The sequence below is a fragment of the Orcinus orca genome, chromosome 18 (genome assembly GCF_937001465.1).
Source record: "Orcinus orca chromosome 18, mOrcOrc1.1, whole genome shotgun sequence".
Classification (NCBI taxonomy): domain Eukaryota; kingdom Metazoa; phylum Chordata; class Mammalia; order Artiodactyla; family Delphinidae; genus Orcinus; species Orcinus orca.
Window position 1 is genome coordinate 55,444,056 of NC_064576.1, and position 19,192 is coordinate 55,463,247.

The 19,192-nt window shown below is 44.8% G+C and overlaps 1 protein-coding gene across 12 annotated transcripts in view; it reads right to left on the reverse strand.

Moving 5' to 3' along the window:
• Positions 1–19,192, reverse strand: part of ENOX1 (ecto-NOX disulfide-thiol exchanger 1) — a 609,533-nt gene that overhangs the window by 98,026 nt on the left and 492,315 nt on the right. The window lies entirely within an intron of this gene.

The following is a 19,192-nucleotide window of genomic DNA, read 5'->3' on the forward strand; positions in this document are numbered from 1 at the left end:
AGGCTCCATCTGCCTTCCTGCATTCTGCTCTTCCTCCTGCAGGGTGCCTGGGGTGGGGGGCCCAGTGGCGCTGCTGCGGCACAGACGGCACACTGTGTCATGCTTTTCTCTGCTTAGTGAAGCTTGTTCCTGAGAGGTGACTGGCCCAGGGGCTGCCATCTGACTGGTCCTCACCGATGCAGCGTGAGGTGGGTGTGAGGTGTGCCTTCTGCTCAATTCCTCGTTATCTTCCTGCTGCCGGAGTGGGCCTGGGTCTCTGAGTCATCACGTGGAGGAAAGGTGCCCACAGACCGAGAATATCTGCTTTGGACTCTAGTGTGCCCAAGAAATGAACTTCTTTTCTTTGGTAAAGACACTTGAAGATTTGGAACTTATTTGTAAAATAGCTGGCATTACTCTAGCCCAGAGTTTCCCAAATATTGGCTTGAATCAGAAATTCCTGGTGGGTGTGCTAAACACGTATTTCTGGGCCCCTTCCCCAGTTTCCAATGGGGTATGTCTGGGACGCAGCCTAAGAATCTGCATTCCTCCAAGCTCCGAGTGGTGCTGATGCTGCCAGGGCCGAGACCACATTTGGTGAGCGGCAGCTCAGGCCACGGCCGCTTCTATCCCCCGGCTTCTGAACCGGAGCTACAATTGGCTTGTTTGAACAAATACGTCTGACGGCACCACAGGCTCAGCTTGGCATTCTGGTTCCATTCCTCGACCTTCTGAATGAGCTTCAGCCCTACGTGCTGCACCTGTGAAGGCAGTCCTGTCCCAGCCCTGTCTCCATGCCCCAGCCACCTCCTTACGGAGGGAGGGGGAAATCTCGGCAAAAGGTACAGTCACTACTGTTTTCCTTCCCGTTTTCCCCCAATAACAGTAGCAGTAGCAGCAGGAGTAGCTGTAGTCATAGGAATAGTAACAGTGGTAGTAATAGCTAACAATTTTATGTGCCAGGCAACGTTTGCACAATCTCCTTTCGCCTTCACAAAAACATGACATAGTAAATACAACTAATATTTTTATTTTCCAAGTGATGGGACTGAGTTTGAGAGGTGTGGAGGTTTGCACAGCTGGCTGGAGGTGCAGGGTTTATCCTCCGCAAGGGGGACTCCAGAACCTACACTCCCCGACGTGATGGCACTGGGGTGGCCCCTCGCAGGTAAGCGCTGCAGCTCAAACGCGAAGGAAACCAGGGACCCTGCTGAGGGACCTGATCAGCTCCTAACAGAGGCAAACATTCCCTTGCTGGGTCTTTTTGGGGACTGTTCTGCAGGAGAAGGGCTCCACTACGGAGGCAGAGAGGATAAGCCCATTTTAAAACGAACACACATAGATCTTCTGCAGGAGGAGTCTGGGAATGAGCCATACAGAAGTTAAACTCAGGCTCCTGGAGCCTTGAGGCCTGACCTGATCCGCTCAGGGATCCCGCCTTCTATGCTGTGTCCCCCTCCTCTGAAATGGCTGCACTGAGACCACCGACCACTGAGCTCCTGGGCCTCGGCCGGTTATTAAGGCTCCATGAATTGACCATAAGTGCGTGGGTTTATTTCTGGGCTTTCTGTCCTGTTTAAATCCTATTCCATTGATCTAGATGTCTGTTGCTGTGCCAGTCCATACTGTTTTGATGACTGCAGCTTTGTACCATAGTCTGAAGCGAGGGAGCCTGATTCCTTCGGCTCTGTTCTTCTGGAGAAAACTCTAATTTGAAAAGATACATGTACCCAATGTTTACAGCAACACTATTCACAACAGCTAAGACATGGAAGCAACTTAAGTGTCCATCAACAGATGAATGGATAAAGAAGATGTGGCACATATATACAATGGAATATTACTCAGCCATAAACAAGAATGAAATATTGCCCATTTGCGGCGACATGGGTGGACCTAGAGATTCTCATACCACATGAAGTAAGCCAGACAGAGAAAGACAAATATCATGTATCACTTATATGTGGAATCTAAAAAAATGGTACAAACGAACTTACTGACAAAACAGAAATAGACTCACAGACATAGAAAACTTATGGTTACCAAAGGGTAAAGGGAGAGGAATAAATTAGGAGTTTAGGATTAAAATATACACACTACTATATACAAAATAGATAACCAACAAAGACCTACTGTATAGCACAGGGAACTATATTCAACACCTCATAATAACCTATAGTGGAAAAGAGTCTATGAAAAAGAATGGATATATATATATATTATAACTGATTCACTTTGCTGTACAACTGAAACTAACACAACATTGTAAATCAATTATATTTCAATAAAATTTTTTTATAAAAGGCTCTATGAAGAGAGCCCTGTCCAAGGCCTCTGCCTGGTCTCAGGAGTCCCAAAGGACCAGTGTTCCAGTGCCTACCCCACCCAACTCCTCTATGTTCTGCTTTTCTAGGTGTCCTGTGCCTTCAGCTGGAGTAAAGGCAGTGAAAATCCTCTTCCACAGATTCCCCAGGGTCTGAATAGGCTCAGGGAGGCCCAGGACAAGCATCAGATGACCCTCAGGTGACCAGACAAAGCACGGGGTCCTTGGAATGCTGTCATGTCGGTGCCCCCCAGCGTCCAGGCACAGAGCCGGAGAGCATCAGAGACGCCTGCTGCACACTTTCTTGCTAGACAGCCTAGCGTGGTAGGGACGAACTATAATCCATCTGTTTTCCAGTAACACCTGTATCGCCACTGAAGCAGCAACCTTCCTCCAACTGCTGGTGGAAATTCCTTCAGCTACGGTTTTGCAGGATTACTATTATTACAACTTAGCATTGACATAACATTTTCTATTTGTAGTGTGCATTACAGTCTGCGCATTAGCTGCGATTAGGGAGAGCTCACCAGAAGCACAATGCAGGGTCTATTTCCATCTTCGTGTGAGGCCAGTGGAATAAGGGTCATTTGGAGAGTGCAGGTAAGCTGGATCTTGTTATTATAATGGCTTAAATGCGAGTCTGCGGGCACAACCGGCAGCAGGTGACTCAGGAAAAGAAAATCCTCTGTCGCCCTGTCCACAGAACTCCTCCTAAGGAAGCGGTCTGCACCGGTGGCCGTCACTGTGCGGTGCCTCCGGGCCACTGACGCCGCTGAGAATTCACCTCATTCACGCCTTACCGCTTTTCCATTGACGTTATTATATCTAATACCTCCCCCAACTCTCCCATCGTCCTTGGAGGAAAGTAAGTGAAGGAAAGAGGCATGCTCGCTTCTCCCAACAGCAGGGTGTCTGCCATTTAAAAGGTTGGAGGATGCTCTGCTGGGTGAGGGATGCCCTGAGAGTCCTCAGGGAAGCACAGCTGCAGTGAGTCCCGCAAACCTTGGCTCAGAGCCTGCTCTAGGCAAGCACACCCGCCTGACTTCGGGGGCTCCACGCCCAGCGATGGGGAAAACGATACAGGTATGGACATGGGGAGGCCGCTTCCCTCCTCTCCCCACCACGAGCCGTGGTGGTCAGACCGAGGAAGAGGCTGGGAAAGGAAAGCTGGGGGTGGGTGAGGCTCCTTTCTGAAGAAGGCGGGGTGGGGCTGGGCCTTGAAGTCAGGCTCACACTGTGAAAAGCTGCAAGGAGTGGGGTGGGGCCGTCCCACCGTGAGGACCACTTTCCCAAAGGACCCTGCCGACTCCAGAAGGAGCCAGTACCCAGGAGACAGGGCAAGATGGGTGCAGGGAGGAGGGGAGGCTGGGTTGCTAAGGGCCCGACGACTCGGGTCCCGGCAGCAGACACATCCAGAAGGGCACTTCCCCCCAACTCTCGTTTATTTTTTGTTTTGTTTTTGCTTAGCCTTCAGTTTTCTTTTTCACTTGCAATCCCTATTTCGATTTCCAAGATGCAGGTACAGTTTTTTCTAACTCTCTGAAAGCTTTAGAGAGTCTTTTTTAGGGCCATCCGACTTAGACCAGGATACATCACAGAATGACACGGGTCTTCAGGAACAGTGCCCCCTCCCTGGCCATGTTCCCCCCTCACAGATGGCACACCTCTCCGGAGGACCGTGCTCCACCCTCACTAGTGGCTGGTCTCATCCACACAGAGTAGCTTTAAACAGCAACCCTTCCCCCGAAGGCATTACTCCTCTATTTCTCCTCTGGCTGCAATGCCAGGGCCGGGGCCGACACCTTTCTCTCCTCCCAACTGGCAGATTTCCTTCCCTTTTAACAAATGGTCACTTCCAATTTTCTTCAAGGAAACTTCCCCTCAAGGAGTGATGTTTTTCTACTCCTTCTAAACCCCTACACACACACACACACACTCTCTCTCTCTCTCTTTCTCTAACAGCTGGTTTCTACTACATAAAACATATCCCTCTGAAATGTGCAGCGGAGGTCAGCCCACACCTGAAGTGTGTTCTCAGTCCCAGGCATTGCCCTTTGCAAGGAAGAGTGACATTTCTCACAAAGCTTTTCTTTTAAGACACCAAATACTTGGGATAACAAAGATGAGTTGAACAGAAAGGCTTTCTCTTCCCTTGGGTTTGGTGCTGCACACAGACTCTATGCAGTCCACGGAGTGGGAACCACGGCTGGTGGGCAGTGGTGGGCAGTGAATTCCCCTCCCTACCAGCCTCCTTACCAACGCTGAGACTGGTTTATTTAAGCCCACATGTTTGTGCCTGGCATCAGGGAAAAAGATTCCCATCCTCTCTAGACACGTAACCAAGGTAGAACGGCACTGGTATGAAAAAGTAGCTGGTGTCTCCAGGCCAGCTGTCCTCGAAGCTTGTTCCACACACAGCCTCCATCTGTCCCACCACGGTATCTCATACGTGAGAATTCCTAGGCCCATCCCAACCCTCTGAATCTGAGTTTCTGAAGTGGGGGCCTGAGGTTGTACATTTCAGCAAGTTTCTGGAGTAACTCTAACGCACACCGAAGTTCTGGAACCTCTTCACTAGCCTTTAGAGACCAGATCCCCACTTCTTCATAACCTTTGTCCAGGCTTGTGTTTCTTTCATTGTTTTTTGACGCCTGCTTTCTCTCAGCCTTTTCTAACGGCTTCTCTGTTATTGAAAGGACCTGCTCTTCTCCAGCCTTTACCATCCAACACAGCCTTCCAGGGTTCTCTGCCGTCTGCCTTGCCTTCTCACATTTCATCCATCTATCTCCCTGCTCCTCTCTGAATGCGGGTTACTGCCTTTCCCGTGATGATACCGTGACTGCTTTCACAAATCCTCCAGGCAGGGTCTCCAGGACACATTTTTCTGACCTACTACACGTGGTTGTGTATTACTTTTCGTTGCAGCCATACTTCTGGGGAAAGCTCGGCAGCAGGTCTGTGGCCTGCACCCAGGAGAGGCTGAGCTATACCTCCGTGCTCTGCGGGAACTGATCACCCTTGACCAAGGGCCCTTGGACCAGCCTCTCAGTGGAGGAGAGGAGGCCCTTCCTGCGTGCACACTCTCCCCAGACCAGTCGCTAGGTCCTCTGAGGCTTTCCTCTTTGGCAAATGCCCAGGCATCCCTGCTTCTCTCTCTCGCCACTGATGGATGAGAAAACAGTCCTTGGCTATTCTCCTAGCATCAGAGAAAAGCAGGGACTCTGTCTTTCTGCATCCAGGCTACTTTAATTTTTCCTTTCCTCCCAGCTAGTCTTTTTTCCAATTAACCAAAGGACACTTGGATGCATCTCGCACAGATATGATGAGGGGGGTTCTCCATCTGTGTCACGTACGCCGTATTTAAACGACTAAACTACCTCCCTTTCGTTTCTTCTTTCTTTGGTCCTTTAACATTGCCCATGTCAGTCACTTCATCATTGCCCATGTCAGTCACTTCCTCTCCACTAATCATTGTTATCTTCTACTTCACTTTCATTTTCTTCTTGTTTTCATATTCTGTTACCTTACCTCTACTTGTTTTTTTTTTTCTTCTTTCCCACCTATAATTGACAGCCATCAATCTTCACGTCACGCGCCAGTGGTTTCCAATCCTTTGTGCGTCAGACTCGTCTGAGGAGCATTTTAATAACACAGATTCCCGGGCATTAACCCCCCCAGGCATTGGTGTTTGTTGTATAAAGCTTCCCAGGTCTAGGGCTGGGAACTGCTCATTTTACCTTTGTTACTGCTTAGCAGTACCCATTCCCCACACTGTCACAGTACCATTTGCAAAGTGCCATGGAAACCCTTCATCGGTTATTTCTTACAACCTCAAGGAAACCCTCTTAGGATGAGCCTTATGTTACTGCTAAGAAGGCCGAGGCTTAGGGAAGGGACATCATTTGCCAAGCCATGCTGGAAACAAAACGACGATCCCTCAAGGGGCCTCTGACCTCATCTGGTTCAAAGTTATTTCTGCACTCTGTTGGGTGACTCTAAAACCTCTCTTCCAGGGACACCAACTCTCACTCACGTAGGCCACTTTCTCAGAGCTTTTCTAGTGGTGTGACCACCCCTCTTCGAAAGAGCGTCAAGGTGAGCTCGGCGTTCCTCAGTCAGGCCCAGGAAATGGGAAGGAAAGTTGGAAGGAAGTCTCTCAAAGACTTATTTTCGGAACCCTTGATCTCTTCTCCAGTTGGATGGCTCCAGCTCCCATTTGTCAACTGGACACCTCTTCTCGTTACTTCTTCCCATCCCCAGAGCCTGAGTGCCACAAAATCCTGCTTCGACAGACTCAGAGTCCTTGGGCAGGGAAAAGTGCATGCATTTTATAAACTGTCTGGATGGCTAAATTATAGCAAGTTTTCCCTGGGAGAGAGTTGTTCGGATATTAAAACCCGCTATATATTGAGTACAATCATCTTTCTCACATCCCCGTAAAAAAAGCAGTTTTTGCCTTCTTCGTTAAGATGATTTGCTTTTGGTTTCTGAAGAGTACACTTTTCCATGTAGCAATGAATATTCTTACTGGCGACTCCTTAGAATCCCTCTGCAAGTGCTGAAGCCCCAGTTCAGCGCTATCAATCAGATGCTAAATGCTTTAAAACAGCTCTACCCCTTTTTCTAATTGAGAAATAGTGCTGTCTGGGCAAGTTTAGGAGATAACCTTGATTGAATTAAGGAGGACGGGGATGAAACAGACTTCAAATTCATATTCAATGATTTTAAAGAAATGACTTCCCTCCAATTAAGCAGGAATTAGCATGAAATATTTTGTTTCTGAAAGGTGAGAAGAATTCCTCTGAGAAAGCTAGTCTTGAAGGAGCAGAGTGGGTAGAAGGTCCTCCATCTCAGCATGTGTTCACCTTTATTTGCTCAAAACAAAGAACCAAACAAAACCTTCTACGGGGTCGGTAAGAGTTCAGATGAACAGATTTACACAACTTCTTCTCAGATACTCTCAGCTCTCACAGCTCTGCATGTTAGAGTTTATCTGCTAGTTCTGGCTCTGACTTCTGAGAGCGAGAGCTTTATGGACCCACGATCCAGTGCTATTCCAGGCAAAGGAGAACTCTGGTGAGCTACAGGGATTTTTCAGAGCAGATAAACACCACTCTCAGATCGAAGACTGAGTTTCAAGTAGCCTTACAAGACTTTGTCTGCTATTTTTCCCCCCTTAATATGGCACTGCAAGACAAACGATATCACGGTCCCATACACGTCATAAGTAAGAATTCCCTAAATATTTGTTTTCATTTTATCATTGCTTTGTATTATGGCGTTGCTTAAGACAATTTCATGGAAGCAAAGAGCTAAGGATAGAGAAATGGATGGCTTTACGACGTTCGGATTATATAAACTATATGAGAAAAGTCTAGTATGGCAGGTGGAGACATTTCTTAATCAACCGACTAGTAAGTCACTAAAAGAAGAATTAAATCTCTTATCCTACTTCCAAGAGATTTGCCAAATGTGTGTTATCACTTAAGTTTTACGTGAAAACTTGTAATTACAAAAAAAAAATATCCCCAATACAAACTTGTAGACATTATTCAGCATTCCAGCTGATTATTGTTTGGGGGTAAAAACCACATTTTTCTCATTAATTTTGAACATGGGGTAAGAAGGGAGAGGACACGTTACTTCTAAGATCTCTTCCCGATCAAAACTTCCCTGAGTCTGTGCATCTCAATAACATTGATGTTATTGTAGGTGCTCTCCCTCAAACTTTTATTTTTAAGATTGATTGAGGGGTAGATCTCATAAAGAAAAGCCTCAGGAACAAGGAAGGATGGAGAGCGCTTCAGTAAGTCTTGAAATTAGATGGAGAGTCAATGAACGATTTTCAGGTAGGCTCTCCCAGGCCCTGGGGATGCAGGGGAAACATGGGATGAGATGGGAAATCAAAGAACAAATATTGTAGCTCAGATCATTGCAGATCCATCATCACATCTGTGCTTGTGTTTAGAGAAGTAGTTTTATTTTTTCTCTTTACCTTTTTGGAGAGTCAGGGAATGGAAGACTCGGGCTGTGACAGTGTGTCCGGTTTACCAAAGGAATACATGACATGGCATGATTCCTTCCTGATGTACTTTGCCTCTTCAAAGCAGTTCTTCTTCTTGCCCAAAGCCATAGAGCTGGTTGTTTATGAGGAAATAAATATCATTCAGCTAGAAAAGGGACTGTGCCAATTTCCTGAATATTTTTAAAAGCTGGCATTTCTGTTGGAATGGGCTAGAAAACAGTTTGCTGGATATACTGCCTATGTTGAAGCCAATCTCTTGCTAGTCAGTAGAAAAATCCAGAAAGTAATGGGAAGACTAAGCAAAAGCCCCAGTCAGCCTGGTCTGGATTAACATTTTAAGGTACTAAACATCTCCGGCCTACCTTTGTTTCCAGACGGCATCATGGTGCCACGCACATAGCAGGCGTTCAAAATCCTTGGTTGATTTTACTGACTCTTACGATGCCACTTACGGCATTTGAGGGATATTCTATTCCGGAGCTTTTTTTCCCCACAACATTTAGTAGTGCCATAGAAAGATCATCAACGTGGAAAGAAGGAAATTAGTACTGAGTTCTAGTACTAATACCTAGTGTTAGTACTAGCTCTAGTTCTAGTACCTTCCACTTACTATCTTGGGCAAATAACGTTAACTGCTCAACATGGGACTGCACGTTCCTGTTTGTGAAGAAAGGAGAAGGTTATGCAAGGTGCTTTCTAAGGGTCTCTTCATATCTGAAGAGACTCATGGTTGCCAGTCTCCTTGTGGGTGAGAATTCAACATGTCTGCCTGGATCAGAACTTGAATTATTTCTTGGATCCTTAATTAAATAGTCACGCAAATATGATCATATTTGGAAGAGGAAACTGCAAGACGATGTGGTCTAGGAAGGTAAAATATTATGGAAAATTAAAGGTGATTATTCCCCAGTTTGAAGCAAAAGAGGGCAATTCAATAAACTTCTGTCATCTGATACCAGTTACTATTCATGACCACTTTCAACTTTCCTGTGATTAAAAATGGCCAGGTAGTACCTCAATCAATACAAATTTCACCACAGATTCTCCTGGGTAATTTTTATATTAATATTTACTGTAGTCCAATTATTTAAATAATACATGTATGTGCTGTAGAAATTTTTGAGATGCAAAAATAAGAAAAAAGATCACTGGTAATCACACCATCTAGAAATAGTCACTCTGAATATTTGACCTATCTCCTTACAGATTTCCCCCTAACATATAAATTGTGAATACAACACATCCACAAACACACAATTGGAATGATCTGTACATTGACTTGTAATTGCTTTTTTTAAATCACTTAGCAATATACAGAGAACCTTCTCTCATGCCATTATATAGTTTTCTAAAACATGGCTGCTTTCAAGGCTGCTTATGGATATATGATTAATTAACCGATACCCTAGTGTTAGATATTTACATATTCCTAAGGTAATTCTGATAACTGAAAATTTGGGTAACTGCATCAGGCGGCAATGACCCACATGCAGGAAGTGGAATGCAGAGGTCTCTGGGACACAGCGGCTCTAGAAGTTCTCAGTACAATGGGCTCATTAAAGAACCTGCAACACCCGCCCTGAAGCACTACGATGAATCGACTGCTCCAGCAATCTGTCTCCCTACTTCTCTGCTGGTAATGGGGAGTCTCAAATAAAATGTCCCTTCTCTAGCCCCTTCCCAGAAAGCTTCCCACACTGTGTCCTGGAGCTGGGGAGAAGGTCTGCTGAGCATTCTTTGGGATCAAGGACATGCATGCCTGTAAAAGAGAGGCGTCTCTAAGCCATTTAGACGTGGGAGCGCTCACTATCATAATAATTTTTAAAATTGCTATAAACTTCAATGTCCAGCGCTTTGAAGCATCACAACTGGAAGGTGGAATTTCTAAGAAAGGGGAGAAATAATGACTGCTACTTCTGTCAACTACTTTCTCCATTAGTTATGGGGCATTTAACGGAGTGTGGCTCACTGGAATTCAATTGGATATCTGTCCTCACTTTCTGTATTCCTTCAGTAGATCTTCAGGTCTTGGATTAATGAAGCTTATAGGCAACAGTGTTAGGAGTCAAGGTACAATAACTTTATGTCGCCAACTGTGTCTTGATGAACGATGCGGTATAAAAGCACAGATAATTAGGACAATGGTGTTCATAAACAGTACATCAGGGCCAAGAAGCTGGTAGCAGCATAGGTTTTAATATAGTCTGGTATCGATTCTTTTGGCCAATGTCCCACTTTAACAGTGTTAAAGTCACACTTTAAGATTTCAGGTGGAGAGGTAGAGAAGAAAATCAATAGATACTATCTTTCCACTACTAACCAGCTACGTATCTATAGTTCCCTGCCACACTCACATTTAAGGGACCTAAAAGATGCTTTGGGGAGGGCTGGCCCAATTTTCAGGCTTTAATGACCTCAGGTATCTACTCTGACCACCTCAAAGATTACAGCTTGAAGTCCTAAAGGTTCACGGGAAGGAGCCCATGATCCAGAAAGGATACGCACGCATTTGCTCTATATTTTCTATTTCGTTAATATACAAAAAAAGCTTTAAAAAACCCCACTTGTTATACAAAAAGGTCTGACTAAAAACATAATCATGTATATATTAAAAAATACATACAAAAATGCTTATATAGTTAGGCTGTGAAGAAGAAAACGAATCAGAAACTAAAGAGTCTTTTGTAGTGTTATAACTAACACTTTTATTATTCTTAATCATTAGACTTTCCAAAATGAATAGGTATTTTTTATATAAAAAATAGATTTCATTATCAAAAAGTCACATGCTGCTGGAGGGCAATGAGCTGATGTACTAGAAGTGTTTTCTATAAGCGCCAGCTAGAATCATAGGTGAGCACTTAAAAAATTACGTCAGTGTCGAAAAGGATAATCCTCATTTGGTAATCAGAGAATTCTGACTCATTAGTTACCAACTAAGAGGAAAAACTAGGAATAAATGCCACTAAGGAATTCTTTCGTACATTTAGGAAAGAGAAAGAAGAGAGTTACAAACTTACCCAGATTCTGTCATCTAAACTCCCTCGAAAATATTCTGCTTTTTTCCAGAAGTTGTGCAAACCCCACTTAAATTCCAACAACACTGTGTTAATTTTGCTCAGATGCAAGCTGAAAACATATTTTAACATCCTGTCAGAATGAGATACTAAGAGTGTCGATAAAATGACACTAAAATAAATGTAAATTTAGATTGCTGTTATAAGTGGCTGCCTGGCTCTGCGAAGATGTTAGGTTGCTATAGTATTTTCCATAGCAACTTTGCACCTTATTACATAAATATTCCCTCAGTGTCCTCAGAGCCTGCTAAGAAAACAGGATTAAAGCTACTCCCCTACGGAATGATCCTGCATCAAAACTTATCAGAATGAAATGCCCCGAAAACATAATAAACTGCAATCTAGATCATGGTGCTCCTGGCAGTTGAAAGGTATCACAGCGCCGCAGGCTGGGCATGGGCAGTTGTGCCGTGACCTCGTGCGGCCCACTGGCCATTTGTCTCCATTCCTCCTGGGTCAAGGTCTCCGCACTTCTCCCTTTCTGAACATTGGCTGCTAAGTTCCTCACTTTTCTCCTCTGCCTGCCAACTACCCATCAGCCCAGGAGCCCTTCACCACACTCCAGGGGCTCCTGTCACCAGGCCAGAAGCCAGGGCTTGATAGAGCCGGAGTCTTCTCTGCAAGGTGGCTGAGCTGGGAGCATGTGCCGGGCTGGCACACAGAAAACGACTCAGAGAACCTAGCCGGCTCCAAGCTAGTACTGACCAGGTGTGAACTGATGGAGACCCTCAACCAGGGCTCACCTGGGTTTTCTGGAGGCGCCGCTCAGCTGAATGGCTGGAGCATTAGGGAAAAATCTGTGGTCTCTGAGACACAACACAATTTCAACAACCCAAATCGAGCGATGTTGGGAATACGGCACTGTGGAGGGCTACAGAAAACTACGATTATAAGGGGGTCTCCGCTTAAGGACAGTTTAGCCTCCAAATGTGAATTTACAGAACAGATAAGCACGGTCTGGTTGGACAGGAGTGCTGCCGTGACAGAGGAATCCTGCTGCATGGGGTCGGTTTAACAGCATCTGCCTCTTACATTTAAAAGGTAAAGAACTGATTTCTACACTGTTCAGAAACATATCCATTACGAAATGGGAACTGTAACTGCACATGAAATCAAGGGTCTGAAAAATCTACCCCAAATAAACAATGATTTGATTTCCTTTGGCAAGATTAGCAAGATTTAAATAAATAAATAAATAAAGGGAAGAAACAGAGAAAAAAGCCTTGTCTCTTTGCAAATGAAGCTCTATTTCAAGAGATTAGGAATGAAGCAGGCTGCTCAGCCCGCCTCGGAAGACTGATTTCATCATCTTTAAGCCATATAAGTTTTAATTAATCACACCTCCTTGTTTGGCCCTTGGGTTCCCAGAAGACATTCTGTCGCGGCTGGAAATACAACGCTCGTCTTTACCTTGGCGGTGACTGATGGACACACATCACTGTTCTACTTCTCCTTCAGACGCTCGTCACGTGTGAAAACAGAAGGCCTACGAACAGCCTATCCTTCTCACCACTGGTACTCCTGCCTTTGGGAGTCTGCTGGGCAGGGAGCACAGTCCCAGGCATGTGAGACTGAGCCATCTCACTTTGCACGTCTGAAGGCCCTTGTCCCTCTGCCCGGTTCTGAGCGACGCCAGAGTAAGCCTGCTAGGACCACACTCAATGTTTCCTAAAAGGAAGCTTCTACCAGCTGCGAGTGACATGGCTCCCGTCAGGCCCCCATCAGTCGGCTGCAGGACCCTGAACTGGAATCCAGTTGCCCTTCCCTTCTGTGCCCAGGCTGGTGCTGGGGGCTGCAGTGAACCTCTTCTTGGACTCGTGCCTAATTGTAATCTGTCTGTTGGGCATTCTTATGTCTTTCAAAAGCACTCCCATATAGGAAATAAACTGAATCAGAAAAATGAAGGCAGTCCTGGTGTTCAAAGAGATCGGGGGATAGCCTGAGAGAGCCTTATTATTAATTTTTTTAACCTAAGACTTCCAGCTATATATGAAACTGTTTAGACAGACTGAATACTGCTGATTCCAAGTGAACTTAATTATGAGTCCCTAATTTGACTCCGTTGGCTGAAAGAGCTGGAAAATCTTTGACTTCTTACTGGAATCAAAAAAAAAAAAAGGTCCGTACCTATTTTGTGGTGAGTTTCCATGGAAACTTAACAACCCAGAAAACATTCTTCATAATTAAAAGAGTATTTGCTCCTATAAGGAGCTCAGAGTTTAAATAAGGTGTAATTAAAACCCAAGAGCATTTGTGCATATGGAATGGTTTAAGGGTCGTCGATTAAGCAAGGGCCGTTTTAGATTTACTCTCTTCTAAAATCTGTGCTCAATGTACAACGTATACTCACCAAACACTGGGTTAGGTACATACACTGGAGAGTGATGTTCATTCTGCTTTATCCTGAATTTAAATTAACGGCTTAAAATATATTTGGCATCAGGCACTGTATTTCTATTAACTTAAAATGCTTATTTATCTCTTTAAAAGTATCTCACACCTCAGAGCGCAGGGTAGGCTGTGTCTAGCTCTCTCCATACCCCCTGGGTCCACAGTGTCTTGAACACAAGAAGATGCTTGACAAGTGTTTGTCAATCTTTAGAATGATGCTGAGTTTCAATTCTCTGGTCCGTAGTCTCTTCAGCATGTGGCACTGAATTCTGGGTGTGCAGAAGTTCTGAACGTTGTGGAGAAATGAACCGTTCTTGTCTGAACCCGCTTCTTAACGCCTGCCATTCCAGTTTCGCCAGAGCAAGTGTTCTTAGGGCTACCATCTTCTGATCAACTTACACGACGGAACCATCAAACACAGGGACCAGAAGAAGGGGATTATGGAACTGAAGTCAACCCCCTTTTATTGAGCACTTACTTGGTGAAGGGCCCAGGACTAGGTGTTGGGGGATGACTAAGATGAGAAGCACAGTTACAGTCACTGAGTTCCTTGTTACATGCTCCACACTAAGTACTGTTGGAAGGGCTTCATACGCACCGACTCACTGAACTCACAATACTGAACACTAATCAGGTTCTGCCAGGGAAGCCTTACCATCTAGGACAGACTTCTCTTCTCCCTTCCTTCCTGTGCAACTCCTGGCCCTCCCCCACTGCCAACCTGGAGGGAGGGAGGAAGGAGAAAGGGTGAGAGGAAGGAGAGAGGGAGAATAGAGGTGAGGGGAGAGAGAGAGGGAGAAGGAGGAATCGATCTGGCTTTTAAAGTTTGGCCTGATTGCAGCAGGAGACAGACTATATGCAAGAATACGTTTGAATTTTTATCAAAAATTATCTTCACAGACTTTGGAACAGGATGCCGATTTTCTTGAATGAGTGCTTCGATAAATCTGTCTTGATTTTCAAGTGTATTAGCAAAACTCATTTTCATTTTTATCAGCATCTTAGTTTGGCTCCAGCAAACTCCTTTTTCCCCTTTAAGAGTCACCGGCTGAGCAGCAGTGACTGGCCCGCCGCCCAGAGGGATGTGGAAGTGACAGCCGGTCTGGCGGAACTCTGGCCAAAGACACACTGTAAATTACTCTACGTGGTAAACAGCAAAAGTACAAGGAAGTATTCTTCATAATCAGAAAAGCAGAGATGCCCTGAAAACCTTTGATTAAAAAAAAAAATTGGGGGCTTCCCTGGTGGCGCAGTGGTTGAGAGTCTGCCTGCCGATGCAGGGGACACGGGTTCGTGCCCCGGTCCGGGAAGATCCCACATGCTGCGGAGCAGCTGGGCCCGTGAGCCATGGCCGCTGAGCCTGCACGTCTGGAGCCTGTGCTCCCCAACGGGAGAGGTGACAACAGTGACAGCCCCGCGTACCACCAAAAAAAAAAAAAAAAAATTGAACCCAAGGTATCATACAAGTCCTCACATAATAAACCTTGCTTTTTCTGAAAACCAAAGTCAATTCTCTCCACCTCCCCCTCAGAAATGCAATAAAACCTGCGCAGGTTTTTGTTTTAGGAGGAAGATGGAGGGCAGCGCAGGCCCGAGGCTCCCGGGAGGGAGGGTATTAATCCCCGGGATTTCCAAGAATTCCTGGGTCAGCTGCTGCCGGTGAGGCAAGGTCTCATTGTTTTGGCAGAAAAGGAGGGGGCAGGGATTCCTTAAAGGATGGAGAAGTTTACTTCTATTTCAGGTCTGGCAATTCCTCTGTCCGTTCAGTAGAGCGCTCTGTTTTCGGAGGCCTGCTTGGAGGTGACTAGATTAACACATGCAAATTTGTACCTAAAAAAACGAGTGGCCTGTCACCTAAGGAGATGCCGCTGGAAGGCCTGTTTCCCTCAGGCTGTGGGGCCTCAGTCGCCCCTTTCAGCAGTTCACACCATCTTGTCTGAAGCTTGGTCAAAAGACAAGATGGGATTCTTGCTGTTAGGCTGCGCCCCCGAATCCGCACGGCTGAAAGAACCACCACCACCTACCTGCCTTTAGGCAGGATCTTGAGGGCCCAGCGGAATAAGGAAGGTCAGGTGCTTTCCCTTCCCTCCAATCAGTCTTGCGCTTTCCTCATAAACCACACACCACATTCTCCGGGTCCGTCTCATTTCAAAAAGCACAAAAGACTTTGAACTCCTCAGGGCCTGGCATTCGAACCCCGGTTCTTTCATCTCTGCCCTCGGCCTGCTGTGGAACACGCACTGTATTGTGTTCATTAATTCTGCTGACCAAGGAACGAGCCTGGAGAAAGTTCTGCAAGTTCAAGTCCTACTTCAGGCTCTTATCAGACGCCTGGGAGGAAAACCACAGAGGTCTGGGAAGAAGGCTCTTCAGTCGAACTTCCAGGGAGGACCCCTGTGGTCCTCACTGAGAGGAGAGGTCCTTGGTATCCCTGCGGATTCTTCCGGAGCACAGATCAGGGGCCAATCCCGCAGGTATATGCTGGCTGCCATGGTCTGTAAGATCTCCTCTGTGGCTTATTACTATTCTTGAGTGATTATTCTTCTTGTCTTATCCCAAGCAGGCTATGGAATTATACATAATTCTTACTTGAGAAATTGACAGGTTGTTTAAAAAGAAATGCCACTCCCCGCAAAGGGAAAAAAGCCACAGGTTCCAATCAGAATTCCTGATTGATTCCATTCTTTTCTTCCACACCTACCTTATAAAGATGTTAAGGATCCAGGTTTTGTGTAAACTTGCCCCTCATCTAGCCAAAGACACACTGTAAATTACTATACGTGGTAAACAGCAGAAGTACAAGGAAGTATTCTTGATAATCAGAAAAGCAGAGATGCCCTGAAAAACTCTGATTAAAAAATGATAAAAGCTTTTTTTGAGGAAAAAAGTTATTTATTTATTTATTGGAAGAGCTCCTTGAATTTAAGAAAAATCACACCCAAAACTCACTTTCTTCTTCTGATATATGAAGGTCTGCAGAATAGAAACGCTGCGTGGAAGGTGGTTTCCTCAAATAAGCAAATCCAAACCCAATAATCGAGCAGTCCTGAGAAATCTGATATCAGTTTAATAAGAGACATACATTGACACATAAATGCTCGGTTCATTTTTCAGACAAAGGATATATGGCTTCAGAAAATAGTCGTGTGGTGCTGCTTTTATGCTAAGCTTCTAAAAGATTCAAATGAACGGAATTTGATGATGAAAGGGAAATTTTCTAAGGCCGTGGTTCTCAAACTTTAGCCTGCATCAGGATCCCGCCGAAGGCTTTAAATCACAGATTCTGAATCTCACATCCGCCCCGCCCCCACATCCTCTGGAGTCTGATTTAGTAGGTCTCGAGTAGCACCCCTGAGAATTTACATTATGAATAAGTTCCTAGGTGATGCTAACATTGCTGGACTGGGGACCATGCTTTTCAGAACCACTGTTCTCGGGAAATGAAACTCCCTTCTGTATACGCCTGGATGCAGGAGCCTTTTCTTGTGATCATCTTATGCTTCTGGCATTCTCTTCTAAAGCCCTGGAAAAACAGAGCACTCTGACCACTATTTATTTATTTATTGAAGTAGAGTTGATTTACAGTGCTGTGCCAATCTCTGCTGTACAGCGAAGTGACTCAGTTATACACATACAGACATTCTTTTATATATATATCCTTTTCCATTATGGTTTATCCCAAGAGACCGGATATACTTCCCTGTGTTCTACACTAGGACCTTGCTGTTTACCCATTCTAAATGCAATAGTTTGCATCTATAATCCCCAAACTCCCAGTCCATCCCTCCCCCTCCTCTCCTCCCTCTTGGCAACCACAGGTCTGATCTCTACATCTGGGAGTCTGTTTCTGTTTTGTAGATAGGTTCAACTGTGCCATATTTTAGATTCCACATATAAGTGATATCGTATGGTATTTGTCTTTCTCTTTGTCACTTACTTCACTTGGTATGGTAATCTCTAGTTGCATCCATATTGCTGCAAATGGTATTATTTTGTTCTTTTTTTATGGCTGAGTAGCATTCCATTGTATACATGTACCACATCTTCTTTATCCATTCATCTGTCAATGGACATTTAGGTTGTTTCCAGGAGGCATAACTCTCCCAGACTTCAGACAATACTATAAAGCTACAGTAATCAAAACAGCATGGTATTGGTACAAAAACAAACGTACAGATCAGTGGAACAGTATGGAGAGCCCAGAAACAAACCCACACACCTACAGTCAATTAATCTTCGACAAAGGACGCAAGAATATAAAATGGGAAAAGACAGTCTCTTCAGCAAGTGGTGCTAGGAAGGTTGGACAGCTGCATGTAAATCAATAAAGTTAGAACACACCCTCACACCAATCACAAAAATAAACTCAAAATGGCTTAAAGACTTAAATATAAGACATGACACTATAAAACTCCTAGGAGAGAACACAGGCAAAACATTTTCTGACATAAATCGTACCAATGTTTTCTTAGCTCAGTCTCCCAAAGCAACAGAAATAAAAACGAAGGTAAACAAGTGGGACCGAATCAAACTTACAAGTTTTTGCACAGCAAAGGAAACCATAAAAAAAAAAAATGAAAAGACAACCTATGGAATGGGAGAAAATATCTGCGAATGATGCGACTGACAAGAGCTTAATCTCCAAAATATACAAATAGCTCATACAACTCAACAACAATAAAAACAAACAACCCAATTGAAAAATAAGCAGAAGACCTTAATAGATATTTCTCCAAAGAAGTAATAGAGACGGCCAGTAGGCACATGCAAAGATGCTCAACATCACTAATTATTAGAGAGATGCAAATCAAAACTATAATGAGGTACCACCTCACACGGGTCAGAATGGCCATCATCAATAAATCTACAAATAACAAATGCTAGAGAGGATGTGGAGAAAAGGGAACCCTCCTACACTGTTGGTGGGAACGTAAGTCGGTGCAGCCACTATGGAAAACAGTACGGAGGCTCCTCAGAAAACTAAAAATGGAATTACCATATGATCCGGCAATCCCACTCTTGGGCATATATCCGGACAAAGCTATAATTCAAAGAGAAACATGCACCCCTATGTTCATAGCAGCACTATTCACAACAGCCAAGATGTGGGACTGACCGGTCAACCTAACTGACCGCTCTGTAATCTTGATGACTTGACCATTTTGGAATCTTGATTTTGGCTTCTACTAACCAAACCAGCAAAGATCCTCTGTTCCTGGTCACCCGAAAAGGCCTGGGAGAGGTGAGTGTTTTATTCCCTGTTTGGCAAAGGTGGCAACTGTGGTTGTTCCCAGGCCCTTTAGGAAACACTCTTCCCCTCAGACAAGCAGTCTCCCTTGGTGCCTCCTACGTTTGAGTGAGCACTTCTGCTTGCTTTTACAACATCAAAGGAATAAC